At 38.0% G+C, this 13028-nt stretch overlaps 1 long non-coding RNA gene across 1 annotated transcript; it reads left to right on the top strand.

The window, feature by feature from the left end:
• The first annotated feature begins 3152 nt into the window (after nucleotides 1-3152).
• LOC120293019 lies at nucleotides 3153-7187 on the top strand. The gene is made up of 3 exons (XR_005550682.1): nucleotides 3153-3285; nucleotides 3844-3898; nucleotides 6611-7187. It is a non-coding gene; the product is annotated as an uncharacterized LOC120293019 (long non-coding RNA).
• Nucleotides 7188-13028: the final 5841 nt, after the last annotated feature.

The following is a 13028-nucleotide window of genomic DNA, read 5'->3' as shown; positions in this document are numbered from 1 at the left end:
GGAATTTCGCGTTCGAGATATGCGTAGTGCACAATTCTCATAATGGAGAAAGATGAACAATTGTTATGTATGAATTTCTTCGTTAGTGCATAAATGTCGTTTTATCAACGAATGAGTGTCATTAGTTGAGTTGTTCATTAGAGTAGTGTATTACTTGATTTTTTTTTTATATCATTTTTCAATTAATTAGTAGGAATATGAGTGCGTTGGCTTGAGAAACCATCGTAAGTTGGTTTTCGGCTTTTCTAGATGAATGACACTATCTCTTTTATGAATTTACAAATTCATATCTTGAAAATGGTAGAGATTTAATATAATATGAGTTATGAAAGAACATGTTTTTCTACATAAATTGGATCGAACATTTTACTACAATTTTAGTTGGATGAAAAGGCATTGGAAAGCCTTATTTGAAATAATTTTTTTTTTTTTTTTTGGTTGGAAAAGAGGATATATTTCTATTCAAGTTGGGAAATAGGAAGAACCCATTAGTAGGGCTTCATTACACAACATGTCTAGCATAACTTGAGGTGGATTAGTAGCCCAATTTGGTGAAAGGGATCCACGTTCGTGGGCCTTCGCAGCCCAGTCGGCTAGGGCATTTGCATCTCTTCGACAATGCTACAGCTTGAGGTTTAGGAAACAGGACAGCGTAGCTTCAGTTTCAGCGAAAAGGGCGCGACATTCCCACGATGGCATACGGTCCTGGTTGATGACTTCAACAAGAATGAGGCTATCGGTCTCCAACAACAGGTGGGAGCAAGCTTTTCCTTGTTTCGAGAGGTCCTTGAGGGTGCATAACAGTGCTTGAATCTCCGTCTCGAGTGCAGATGTTGCTGGAACACTCCGAGTGAAGCCTCCGATCATTTGGCCTGTATGATTTTGAGCAATACTAGTGATCGTGCCCATTTGATTGGCTATAGGAAAGGCTTTATCAATATTTACCTTGATGATGCCTTGCTACGGTGGGATCCAGGTGCGATTAGGGTTCCGCGAAGGACGTTTACTTGATTGCTGTTGCTGAGTGCTGAGATGGAGTTGAGCAGAAGTGAGAGCTGTTTCAACAAGCTGGTTCAAGTGGGTCTGTTGATGGCGAAAGACAAAGTGATTCCAGACTTTCCATATCTGCCATAATAGTGCTGCAATTGTCTCAAAATCAGGTATGTTCACTTTCTGTGCTATTAAATTAGCTAGCCAAGCGTCGATGCGGTATGTGCTATAATCTGAGATGTTAATTTGCACTTAGGGGTGGTTCCAGATATATTGGGTCCAGGGGCAAAACAAAAATAGATGCTTTATGGTTTCAGGTAAGTGAGAAGAACATAGTGTACATAGTGGGTCGGGGGTAATGCTTCGTCGGAATAGATTGTAAGGCGTTTTGACATATGGACCAGAGAAAAGTGCGTATTTTTTGGGCTGTTTTGGTTTTCCATATCTGCCGCCATAATTTGAAAGGTTGGTTTGTGAATGTTTCGATTAAATGTTCTATGAAGGGAATTGCCCAAAGTTATTCATATTGGTTGCGAAATATTATATGAAATGCATTCAAATTTATAAATGGAATTGTGTAAGGTTATATGATTTGGTTTATAAAACCAGTTTATAGAATGGCTTTCTGGTATTGAATTGGGATAAAAAGATAGTGTTTAGCCAGAATTTGTATGGACAAAGAAATACCTTTCATAAAAAGTCCTTCAATTTTTTTTTTTATAAGAGGAGATAGATTTTGTAGTTATTCTGGACAAGAAAAATCACAAGTATAGGAGAAAACTGATAAATATACTTCAACATAATCTAGTCGACATTAATGTAAAAAATATATACATATATATAAACACAATGTTGGAATTTAATCGATGATGAAACATTCATAATCTATAGCAAATATACAAGCTAGAACCTAATCGACGATGAATTATTTGTAAACCACAATTACAACATGCTCGAATTTAATTGATGATGAGATATCTTGAAACTATAGCTATAACTAGGATACAAGAATTGAAAGATAACGAGATTGGTTTGTTTTGTGCGGGGGCTCTCCATTACACAAACATTGATTTTTATAGCATTCACAATGTAATTGCCCATAAGTAGTTCTTCAGCCATTTTGAGCATGCTTTCACGAAATTTCTGGCCGCATACCTACACATTGTCACGATTTTTTGTATCTCAATGGATATACTTAAAAATTGCGTCCACATCCTCTACTTCTGCTCATCGCCATTTCGAATCCCGTCTGAGTAGTTGCCTTGTCTGGCTCACTTTCTTCCCACAAGCCGTTATGCTTCATTGTATTATCCACAAGCAATTTTAGGTTTAAATGCTACTGCACCTGGATTTTACACCCACTTTATTTGCCAGGCGGTTAACTTTGTGATGATTGTCAATTCAAACTACACCTTTCAATTGGCATCTTTCCCAACTAGTTTTGATAATCGGCAACTAGCTGCTATCGTATGTCGATAACGGATCATGCTATTTAGTTATCATTGTTAGCGTTTGCTAGAGGATTTTGGATCAGCAGATGTTGTGACTGTGATTGCTAGAGGTATTCAGTGACCTTTTTTTGAGGGTGTCATACAACCTCGTAAAAACAGATTTGAAATTCATTTGGTGCCTATCGGCAAGAAGAAATGCAATTTTATTTTCCACATTTCGATGTACTTGTTTAATAATCTCACTTTATATAACTTGGGGCGCAGCAGTAGATAACATGACCCCCATCATGACATCAGCCTTCGCCTTTAATTATCATTGTCAGGGTTTCTGTCCAAGCGAAGTATATGAATAATACAATGTAAGAGCTCATCTGCAGATGACCTAATAAGATATTACAATGTACAAATTCAAAGATTCAAGGGCTTTGAACAGGCTGATATGCTCGAAATCATCGGTGTAGTACCAAGACTGTAAAATATGGGTTTTGACCCAATCAAAAAGAGAGAGAGAAGGTTGAACGGTCAAAAGAAGAAGAAAAGAAGAGAAGAAGAATGAGGGGGAGAGGCCGAGAGTCTTCGGGAGAGAGGAAGAGAAAGAAGAAGAGAGAGAGAAGGAAAGAAAAGAAAAGAAAAAGAAAAAGAAAAAGAGAAAAAAGGAGGAAATAAAAAAGGCAAGAGAGAAGGGAAAAGAAGGAGAGAGAGAAAGGGAGACCATAGAGCTCGTGTAAGGAAAAGAAAGGAAAGAAAGGAGAAGGAGAAGAAGAAAAGGAAGAAAAAGAGGGTTTTGAGCATTTTTGCCATGGGAGCCTTGCCAAGCCACCTCAACTATGTAATATAACGCCTAGTAAGCACTCTGCTCCCCGTTCATTCAATCGAGGTAATTTTCGGACTTAGGGCTTGAAATTTGGAATTTTGAGAAAATCGAGTGGCGAAGTATGATTTTTGAGCCGTTGAACCGCGTATTTTTATAGAAATGATAGTTTAGGGTGTTGTGGAGCCGTAGGATTTCACAAATCGTGATTTAAGCTTACGATTTGTCTGAAATAAAATTTTGAAGTTTATCGTGCGTAATGAACAGTGCGCAACCAGGACTTCAGGGCCATAATTTGTTGGTTTATGGCTTGATTTTGGGTTGACTAAATTATGGTTCTTGTAATATGTTGGAAAGGCTTTCTAATTGACTATAAATACGTTTGAAACGGAATTCAATGGAGAAAATTATGACATGACCAAGTTTCGGGCTCAAGTTCCGCATTGCGGATGGCTTAAATAATCTCTTTGGATATGGTGTTTATTAGCACGTATGTGTCGTTTTATCTATGAATAAGCACAATTTAGTCAAGTCGTTAGTTGGAGAGTAGTGTATTCCTTGGTTTTTATTTTGTTTTTGATTAATTGATAGGAATACGCATGCGTTGGCTCGAGTAATTACATAGGTTGATTTTCGGCTTTCCCAGGTGAGTGGTGCTATCTCTCCTAAGAATTTATAAGCTCATATCTTCAAAATGATAAAGATTTGATATTTTATAAGTTATGAATAAGCATGTTTGTTGCATAAAATTTCGATTGGGCATTTACAACGTTTTGGTATTTGAGAATAGTGTGGGAACTTTCTAGTGTATATGTTTTGTTTGATTAATGAAGTTGAAAAATATTACATGTTTTTGGTTTGTAAAACCTTTTTACAAAGAGGTCAACTTTGAGATGGTTTATAGAATGTCATATAGATATTAATTTGTGATAAGCTTTTTGAGATGCATTTGATTTGATTCAGTTTGTAAAATCGGTTTATGAGATGAGTTATATAATAATTTGAGGAATATTTTATGAAAGTATTTGTTGCGGATGAATTGAGTTGCGAAATATTATGTGGTAGATTTATGAAATGTATTGTGACATAGGAAATGATTCTAGATTTGGCTTTGTGAATTGTGGAGGTTGTTATAGATTGGTGTTGATGCTTAATATCGTTGTGAGCGCAATGAGGGGCTTGTGGGTATGTGAATACTAATTTAAGATATCCTTGTGGACTGAGTCGCTGGCTAATAATAGGTGAAGGCCTTGCCAAGGGGAATCTTGGTCACTTTGTCACTAGGCATTGTACTGTGATCATGGTTTGATATTGAGCAACGTATTGGTCAATGGAATAGACCATTGACATGTGATATGAGTTTGGTCAATGGAGTGGACCATTGATATGTGATTTGAGTTTATTCATTGGATCGGACCATCGATGTGTTTTCATATAAGATGGATCAATGGAATAGACCGTTGATGTGTGACATGAGATTAATCGATGGAATGGACTATTGACGTGTGAATTAATGAGATTGATCAATGGACTTGACCATTAATATTTGTTTTAATATTATTATGAAAAGAATATTTTTACTAAAGCATATGTAACTTATTCTCTTATTTTATGTTTGTTATATGATAGATTTGAGTTAAAAGAGTTGTGGTTTGGTTTTGGAAATATGCATAGTAGGTACTCGATCCACTTAGAAAAGATGCATTACTTACTGAGCTGTGGTTGCTCACCTCTTTATATTCCAATCTTTTTAAGGTTCTTTAGCCAACAATGAGTAGTACAGAAGCGATATCAACGGGGAGACTTTTAGGAGTTGGATTTTGGGAGTTTTGAGATTGCGTCCTTCTAGTGAAAGGATGGCCGTGTCATCCCTCATTCATGATGGTTTTGGGGTGTGACGAAGACTCTTGATGCTAGAGATTCTCTAAAATCAAAACAAAATGCTGTGACTAAGAAATTAATTTACAAGGTGATAGTGTACGGTCTCTAAAATATAAAGAAGAAGAAGAAGAAATATATTTTTCCCTTCGAAAAATTTTCACAGACCGTCACTAGCCTATCTTAAGACACACACATATACACACACAGAGGATGTTAAGTGGTTGATCATTAGTTAATTGAGGATTTAAGATTTTTTCTAGATTAATCGAATTTAAGGTTTTATAAAGAATCTTAACCAAGTCTTGAGCTTGTTGTTGATGGAATTCATGTGTTGGAAATGACACATGGTAGATGACCAAATATTCCACATGGAAATCATGTCAAATTACCGACAATTGAATCCTCGTCAAATTCTGACCAAAAAAAAAAAAAAAAACGAAAGAAAGAAAATCTCCATCCAACAATAAGCTTGAGACTTGATTGAAGTTTTGTATTTTTAATCTAAAGTATTCAAATGATCAAAATAAAACCTTAAATTCCCAATTGACCAATGGCTAACCTTAAGTTATGTTTTTACATGTATCCTGTAAGTGTTTTGACCTTTTTCTATGTTAAATGATCATATCTCCGAATTTCTTTTTATCTCAATTTCTCTTTGAATTTTGATTGTCACTTCAAGTGGATTGACTATTTTGACCACCAAAAAAAAAAAAAAAGTGGATTGATTATATTTCTTTGATTTTTTTTTTTATGTTGATTGGCTACAATTCCAAATTGATTTTATCTTGGATTCTTTTGAGTTTTAATTTCCATTCATATAAGATTGACCATGTTTCATTAACTTTTCCTTATGTCATTGTTAGTTCCCACGCGATTTGAATAGATTCTTCTTTGCAGCCAGAGTTACACTTATAATTGAAATCAATTATAGAGAAAAATAGTTAATACACATGTCAAACAAATGTGGCTATCACAATACAAATAGCACGCGGTTATTGGTTGGCACCACTATGCGGCGGCTTAGACACACAAGTGCCATGCCACATGGCACGACCACGATTGTTCATCCCCAACTTCATATTGAAATACTAGATTAGAATAGATGTTAGATATAGATATCTATGTGTGCTTAATGAAATGTAAGTGAGATTCCTTATCAGTTGGAAAGAATTGGCGACTCCTAGAAGAGAAGGTCCTGAAAGAGAAAACAAATGGTTTAGTTTTTTTTTTCCTGTTTGATAGATTCATGTTAAAGAAAGGAAATTTCAAATAAAGTCTAAATTGAGATCATTTTCTGAAAAAAAAAATTATTCCTAAATGGATTTTGTTTCAAATGAGGATTTCAAGTGACCAAATCAATATCGAATAAAAGCATGAGGTAACCGGGCAATTTTTTTTTTTTTTTTTTTTTGGCAAATAATATACAGGCAATTTTGTCCCAAATTTACAATTGGGATCATGGTTCTTCAATTTTCAGGTTCTCTTCTTCCTCTCCCGCTGCTCAAGTAAATTGTTCTTGCCCGCTCTTCGCCCGATCCTCAGCTGCTCCACGCTCGACGCCTGGTCCTCATCGCTCCTCGCTCACTCTCGAGCTTCAATTCGCCATCATCTATTCTTGTAGGGATCATGCTTTCATTTCCAAAGTCACCGAATTTTTAAGAATCGGCGATTGCACTGCTATTAAATATTGGTTCAATCTCCTTTCCAATGTAAAAGAAAGTTGTTACCGAACTCGGAAAAATAGTTTGTTTTTACTGAACTCTCATCTCTCTTCTGAACCATTCGATAGTTTTCATGCTTTTGTAGGGACTGGGAAAGAGGTGTTATCTAGGCATATGCAGTCTGGTCTACAATTGATTGTCGCTTGAATACGAGATTCATGAAGAATTAATGCTTTCCAGTTTTTTGTAACTTAGCTATTTAGGTTTCTGTTTGTCATCCTCGTTAGTTTTCATTTTTTACCAATATGGCACAAGAGTGTAATGCATATTGGATCCTGTCCATCATGGCATTTGGATAAGGTCCCTCACTATTACGTCAAGTATTACTGCATTTTTATTTGGTAGGTAACATCGATGAAGTTACTATGAAAGCTATGAACTTAAAAATGGAGAGTAAATTGAAGAAATGACTTTACATCTTTGTGTACTAACCCTCCTAACCGAATTGTTTGGGATTTAGAAGTGAAAGAACTCATTTTATCTACTAATGACAAACAAATTGGTGCATTATCAAATCATGCAGCTTCCATAGCTGCTGATATATGTATTTTGAGATATAATCGATTTGTGGATGAAGTTGTAGAGATATAATTGCTTCGTGGCATTAATATTGTGACTTAAGATCATATAATATAGAATTGACTGATTTAATCTAAATAAGCAGTAAAATTACTGCTCATTCGAGTTGAGAGCGGACGAATAATAGTTCCAATTTGGGATTTTCTTTTAGTAAAATAGTTCTTTTTCCTTACTTATATGGTTAACTTTAATGGGTAAATCCCAATAAAAAATCATGCCAATACCATCTGTCACACCAAATCACACGTGACCTTATTCCAATCTGCCGAGTTTCGTTGAATCGTAGCTTTAGTCCAAGAACAAGTTTCCTCGACGCATAACTTGCGTTATCTCGTTAATCTGAAGTCATTTTTACAAGGATTTCTATCCTTTTATTTTCCTTGTGCAAGGATAATACTGGAAATATAACTATTTTGTTATATGGTCGTTCGTAAACGTGACGCGTGTAAGAGAAGGTAGAGTGAAGGGAATGAAATTCCTGCTCATGCTAAAATTTCGGCACCCAATTTTTTTTTTTATAGAAGGCTAAGTTGGAAAGGGTATATATATATAGCTAAGATCATCCTCAGCGGTGATGGTGGGGGATTTCTCTGTGACGATTGAGGATTGGTCTCGCTGGAGTCTTAGAAATCGTCCGTTGTCGATTGTTCTCGTCCGTGTCGGTGATTTTCTAGATTCCAGCGCCTTAGGCAGGGTTGGCCGCCATTCACGGACGACATTATCCGTTTTCAAGCTGTTCATCAAAGATCAAGCTCTATTTTTTGAGATTTTCTTGGCTTGAAAGGCTGAGTCTTTGTTTGAGATTCTTTCTCCGATTCTAGCATTCATCGCTAGCTATCGTTGAAAAGTCCATCAAGACCGATAGCTGGCGATGAAAATCAGCATCGTAGAAGGAATCTCGAACAAAGACACAGTCTCTTCATCTTTCAAGTCAAGAAAATCCCGAAAGTAAAGCTGATTTTTTATGAACAACCTTGGGAACGGACAATGTCGTGGATAAATGGCGGTGAACCGTGTCCAGGGCACTAAAACCTGGAAAATCGCCGAGACCCGCGAGAACAATCCCACCGTTTCCAAGACTCCAGCAAGACGAATCCTCCGTTGAACTTGGGGCTTAAAATTCGAGCTCTAAGAATTGCGCTTCATGTTAAAAATCTGAATTGCCCCTATTTTTTATGCTATTTATTATTTATTTTTATTATTGTTCTTTTTTTTTTATTAGGCCGTTTTTGAAACGAATGCTTAAAATGTCAAGGTATGAACAATAATTTGATTATCACTTACTTTTTATTTTCTACTAAAATTCTCAGATGAGATTAGCAAGTGTGAATCTGAAGCTTCATACAAAATATGTTCATAGTGTGTCAAAATCTACGTTGGATCCAATGGTTTGTGAAAAGACCCAAATGATCACTCTACTTCCTGAGAATCAATTCCTTCATAGTTACAACCATACATATGTAAAAGTTCATCTTCCCGCCTACAAGATGGTTCCTTGAGAGTAAATAAATATATTTTGTTAGATTATCTTAATCTCACACAGCTGTGAAATATATTGCATTTGCTCATATTCCGCTCAATATGTAGCGTATAGGATGTCCTTTTTTTATTAGTTATACTAGATATTTTCAAGGTATATGTGACATCTATATTTTTCAACCCTGTTTTCTACCGAATAAATCAGCATTTCATTGACGCGCATATAGGGTTATTCTCAGAGCCGATCACTCTCGAGATAATTAGACTATCTGGGGAAATTATTAAGGAATTTTAAGGCAATAGACTTGAGAACTCGATCAGGAATCGGCTTCTTGACCGTGTCCATCTTTAGAGGCCATTACGGCACAGTTAAAAATCGATTTGAAATCAGAGATAGACTGGTTTGATAGAGATGTGTGGCTAATCGTGGGTGACACCACTAAATTTGGAAAATTTTCGTCGACCTGCACTAAACTAATTTTCTTATTTTTTTGGTACTCTGTGCCCGTTTTTGGGTCATCGAGATTTTCATGACAATTGAAAGTTGCCAATGAGTCGAGTGGGTTCATAGTGGTTCGAAGAAAATCAACCACGGGTTCTCTGCCTTAAAAAGTTTTGAAAACTACCCGATAGTCTAGGTTACGCTAAAAACGCGCCGAATGAAAATTAACCGCCAATACGAGTCCGATTTCAGAAATTGAAATTTCGGCCATGTCACAATAAATTCTAGGAGTGTCGACTCAGTCTCAGAAGATTTTTCTGACAACTGACACTTTTTGAGAAAAAGTTGTCGCCGGGTTGTTTTAGTGCAGAAAATGCCGGAGATGGTTTTCAGTTGCGAAATTGAGATGCATGTTGGATGCATGGGTGAAGAAAAATAACGATTGAAACATTGAGGCATCGATTGATCTTTTTATGAGAGCCGATTGAGGATGAATTGAGACAGATTTGATGTGTAATTGATGCCTTGTTACTAGAAAATTCGTGTGCCCCCATGAGTAGTGACTTATGGACCAATTCAACTCTCAGAAGGGCGATTTGGGATGAAAATGGTGGTGGATGACGAGATATGTGGAGAGATAAGAAGAAGAGATATTTGTGCGGAAAAAGATCGAGCTTAAGGGGCCCTCACCCCTCATCTCTATCCATCTCTTTTTTCCCTCATTATCAACGGATAGCCTCTCTCTCTCCCCTCTTCGTTTCGTGCGACACTCCCAGCTGAAGAAGACAAAGCTGCTTGCTGAAGACCCCAGCTGCCGGCTGCACGTCACCGCTGCCACCTGCCAACGTATTGGCTTGCTTCGGCCAACAAGAGCAACAAGCGAAGCCGTTGATTGACCGCTTGAAGCCCACGCCTCATCCGCCAACGAAGACCCCTGCAGCAGCTCCACCGAAGCTCTATTTCTTCTGCTGCGTTGAAGATTGATCGCCCACGAAGCAAGCCCGTGAAATCCAGCAGCTTCGTCTCCTCTTGCGTGTGTTTGCAGCCAATTGAAGTTCTCGAGTCCAGTGGCTAGCACGTCTCTACTTCTACCTGCGGCTGCCTCGTCCAAACCTCGCGTCCACGAGTGTCTTCGGTCAGCAATCTCCACAGAATTGAAGCCCACGAAGACCGTCTGCCAGTCTTGCTCCCCTTCGGTCTTCACGCCCCACCATCACGTGGCCAGCTCCACCGAAGTTGATTTCTCCCTCCACATGTCCGAGACACCACCAGAGACGCAAGCTGCTTCCGTTTTCTTCGTTTGTGGCCCATCTTTTCTCTTTCGGGCCCAGCAAAATCCAGTCCAGCGGTCTTCAGTTCAACGTGCAGTCCAGTTCAGTCCTTGTAGGTTATTTGGGCCGCAAGTCAGGCCCAGAAAATTCAGCTCCGAAGCCCAACAAAGCCAGCAGTTTTCAGCCCAAGGAGAGCAGCCCATTTTCAGTTTAATTTCAAGTCCAGCAATTTTTCAGCCCAGTTCAGCAAAGCCTGTTTAGTTCAGTCTAGTTTCAGCGGGCCCAAGCCCAAGAGCAAGCCCAATTCAAAGCAAGAACAAATCTCAATTGGGCTGAGATTTGTTGGGCCAAGCTTAAGGCCCGGTCCAAGCCCGCCGGTGTTGTCGAAAGCCCAATTTCGGCCGCCGTCGCGTCACCATTGCTGTGATTCGATCCCCGCTTTTAACCAAGTGAGTTTTACTCACTAATACTTTCTTAGTTTGCTAATTATATTTAGGGTTGGTTATTTAATTAAATGTAATTAAGTGGTTAGATTAGTTTAGATCAATTAAATTAGAGACTTAATGATGCATGTTAGGTGGTTAGAAATAGACATTAGCAAGTAGGCATGCCATGTTAATTATGGAATGAGTCTCGGTAATTTTCTGAGCTCATCTTGGCGTCCAATTAGGCATTATGGGCCTAAATTGGATTTTTATTATTTATTTATTGATTTAATTTCGAAATTAATTATTTAATTAATTATTTTTCCGGAAATTCAACCGGGATGGTCAGTGACCGGAATTTCGTGCTGATTGTCGTGGTGCTGCCCGTTTATTTATTTGAGCTCTACGTTGTGTGGAATTGAATTAATTGTGGAATTTGAGGACTTGTCCAAAATTGTTTGTTATTAAATATTTGTTTGGTAGATGGCCGAATGTGGGTATATAGCGCCAGTTACGTTGATGGGCTATATAGTAGGGAGAATGGTGAGAGCTAACTGAGAACATTATTGGCTGAGACCAATCAAGTATGATATTATTAGACATACGTGGTTCGGTGATTGGAAGTATCATTGGTGAAAACAGCGCCTTAAAGAACACACGTGAATGACTTATAAACAAACGTGGTTAGGTGATTAAGGAAATATCACTGGTGAAAACGACACCTTAAAGAACTCACGATGTTGTCTATTGCTGATGTCACCTTGGCGAAAACGGCACCCTAGAAAGGACACATGGTTCGGTGATCAAGGATATCACTGGTGAAAACGGTGCCTTAAAGAACGCACGGTGTCGGTGATCGATATGTCATTGGCGAAAATGACGCCCAAGAAACACATGTGATTTGATGAAGGAGTATACCATTAGGGAATTATGGTATGAGTGGGAATGACCTAGAGATGGTCTGACTGACATGTAATCGACTAAGTCGATTGATCAATGCTTGATCGGATGTCGTGAATTGTTTGAATATCTGTGTTTAACCTTAAATTGCAGGTTGGAACTGAGGCCAAGGTAAGTCCTTTGACTTGTGTTGTGCTTAGGCAGCCCATAGTGTATTGACTTACTAATCAAGTCTTAGGGGGTAGGACTTGCTGAGACGTGGTCTCATTGGTTATTGAATAACCATTTAAGGACCATAAGGAGAAGTTGAGAAGGAGAAACTTGAAGGGGAGAAAGACTTTTGAAGAAGAAGATGATCCAGAGAGGGATCTTGAGTATAACCCGGATGTGGATTGAGATCCCATCCCTTTTGTGAACCTTGTCTTACTGTAGATAGGTGTGAGACAAGTATCCTGTGAATAGTATTGTAAATATACTATGAGTTGTGCTGTTAATAAAAGTGTGGTTGTGAATTTCAATATGAAAAATATAGCCTGCTTTTCTATCCCAATGTTTTATCGTTTGAGGATTTATAACTGCTTTCGCATGCGTAATAAAAAGAAAGGGTTGGTGATATTAATCCTGAGATATTGTACTTTAATAATCGACCAAATAAAAGGATGGGCGCGTCCCCGAGGATCAGGGCGTGACAGTATAGCTTCTAATAGATGATAAAGCAATTTATCTGAATATAATCTGGCCCTTTTCCTTGTATCGGGCCGTCAGTTTTGAGTACTAGTTTATCTCCATGTTCATGCTTGAGATCAATTTATTTCTATGTTTGTGTGGTTCTAATCGTGAATGTACTGGTTTTCCAATGGGCGGCGGCGCGATTTGCAGATGCTTTCTGCATTTGAGGATGCGGGTTTAAATGACCACAAGCTATGCCCAAGAAGTTTGTGGACATATTTGAAATATTAATAATGCCTGCTTAAAAAGCACCTTGGTCCTTGTGTTTGCCATTCATGTTAGGGTTACTCCTGTGTAAGGCAGTGATAGTAACAAGCATGCAATGTTGCCTTTTCTTCGCCCTGTGGAC

Source organism: Eucalyptus grandis, chromosome 4 (genome assembly GCF_016545825.1).
Source record: "Eucalyptus grandis isolate ANBG69807.140 chromosome 4, ASM1654582v1, whole genome shotgun sequence".
Taxonomy (NCBI): Eukaryota; Viridiplantae; Streptophyta; class Magnoliopsida; order Myrtales; family Myrtaceae; genus Eucalyptus; species Eucalyptus grandis.
Note: the sequence above shows the minus strand (reverse complement) of the source record. Positions and strands in the feature narration are given on the sequence as shown.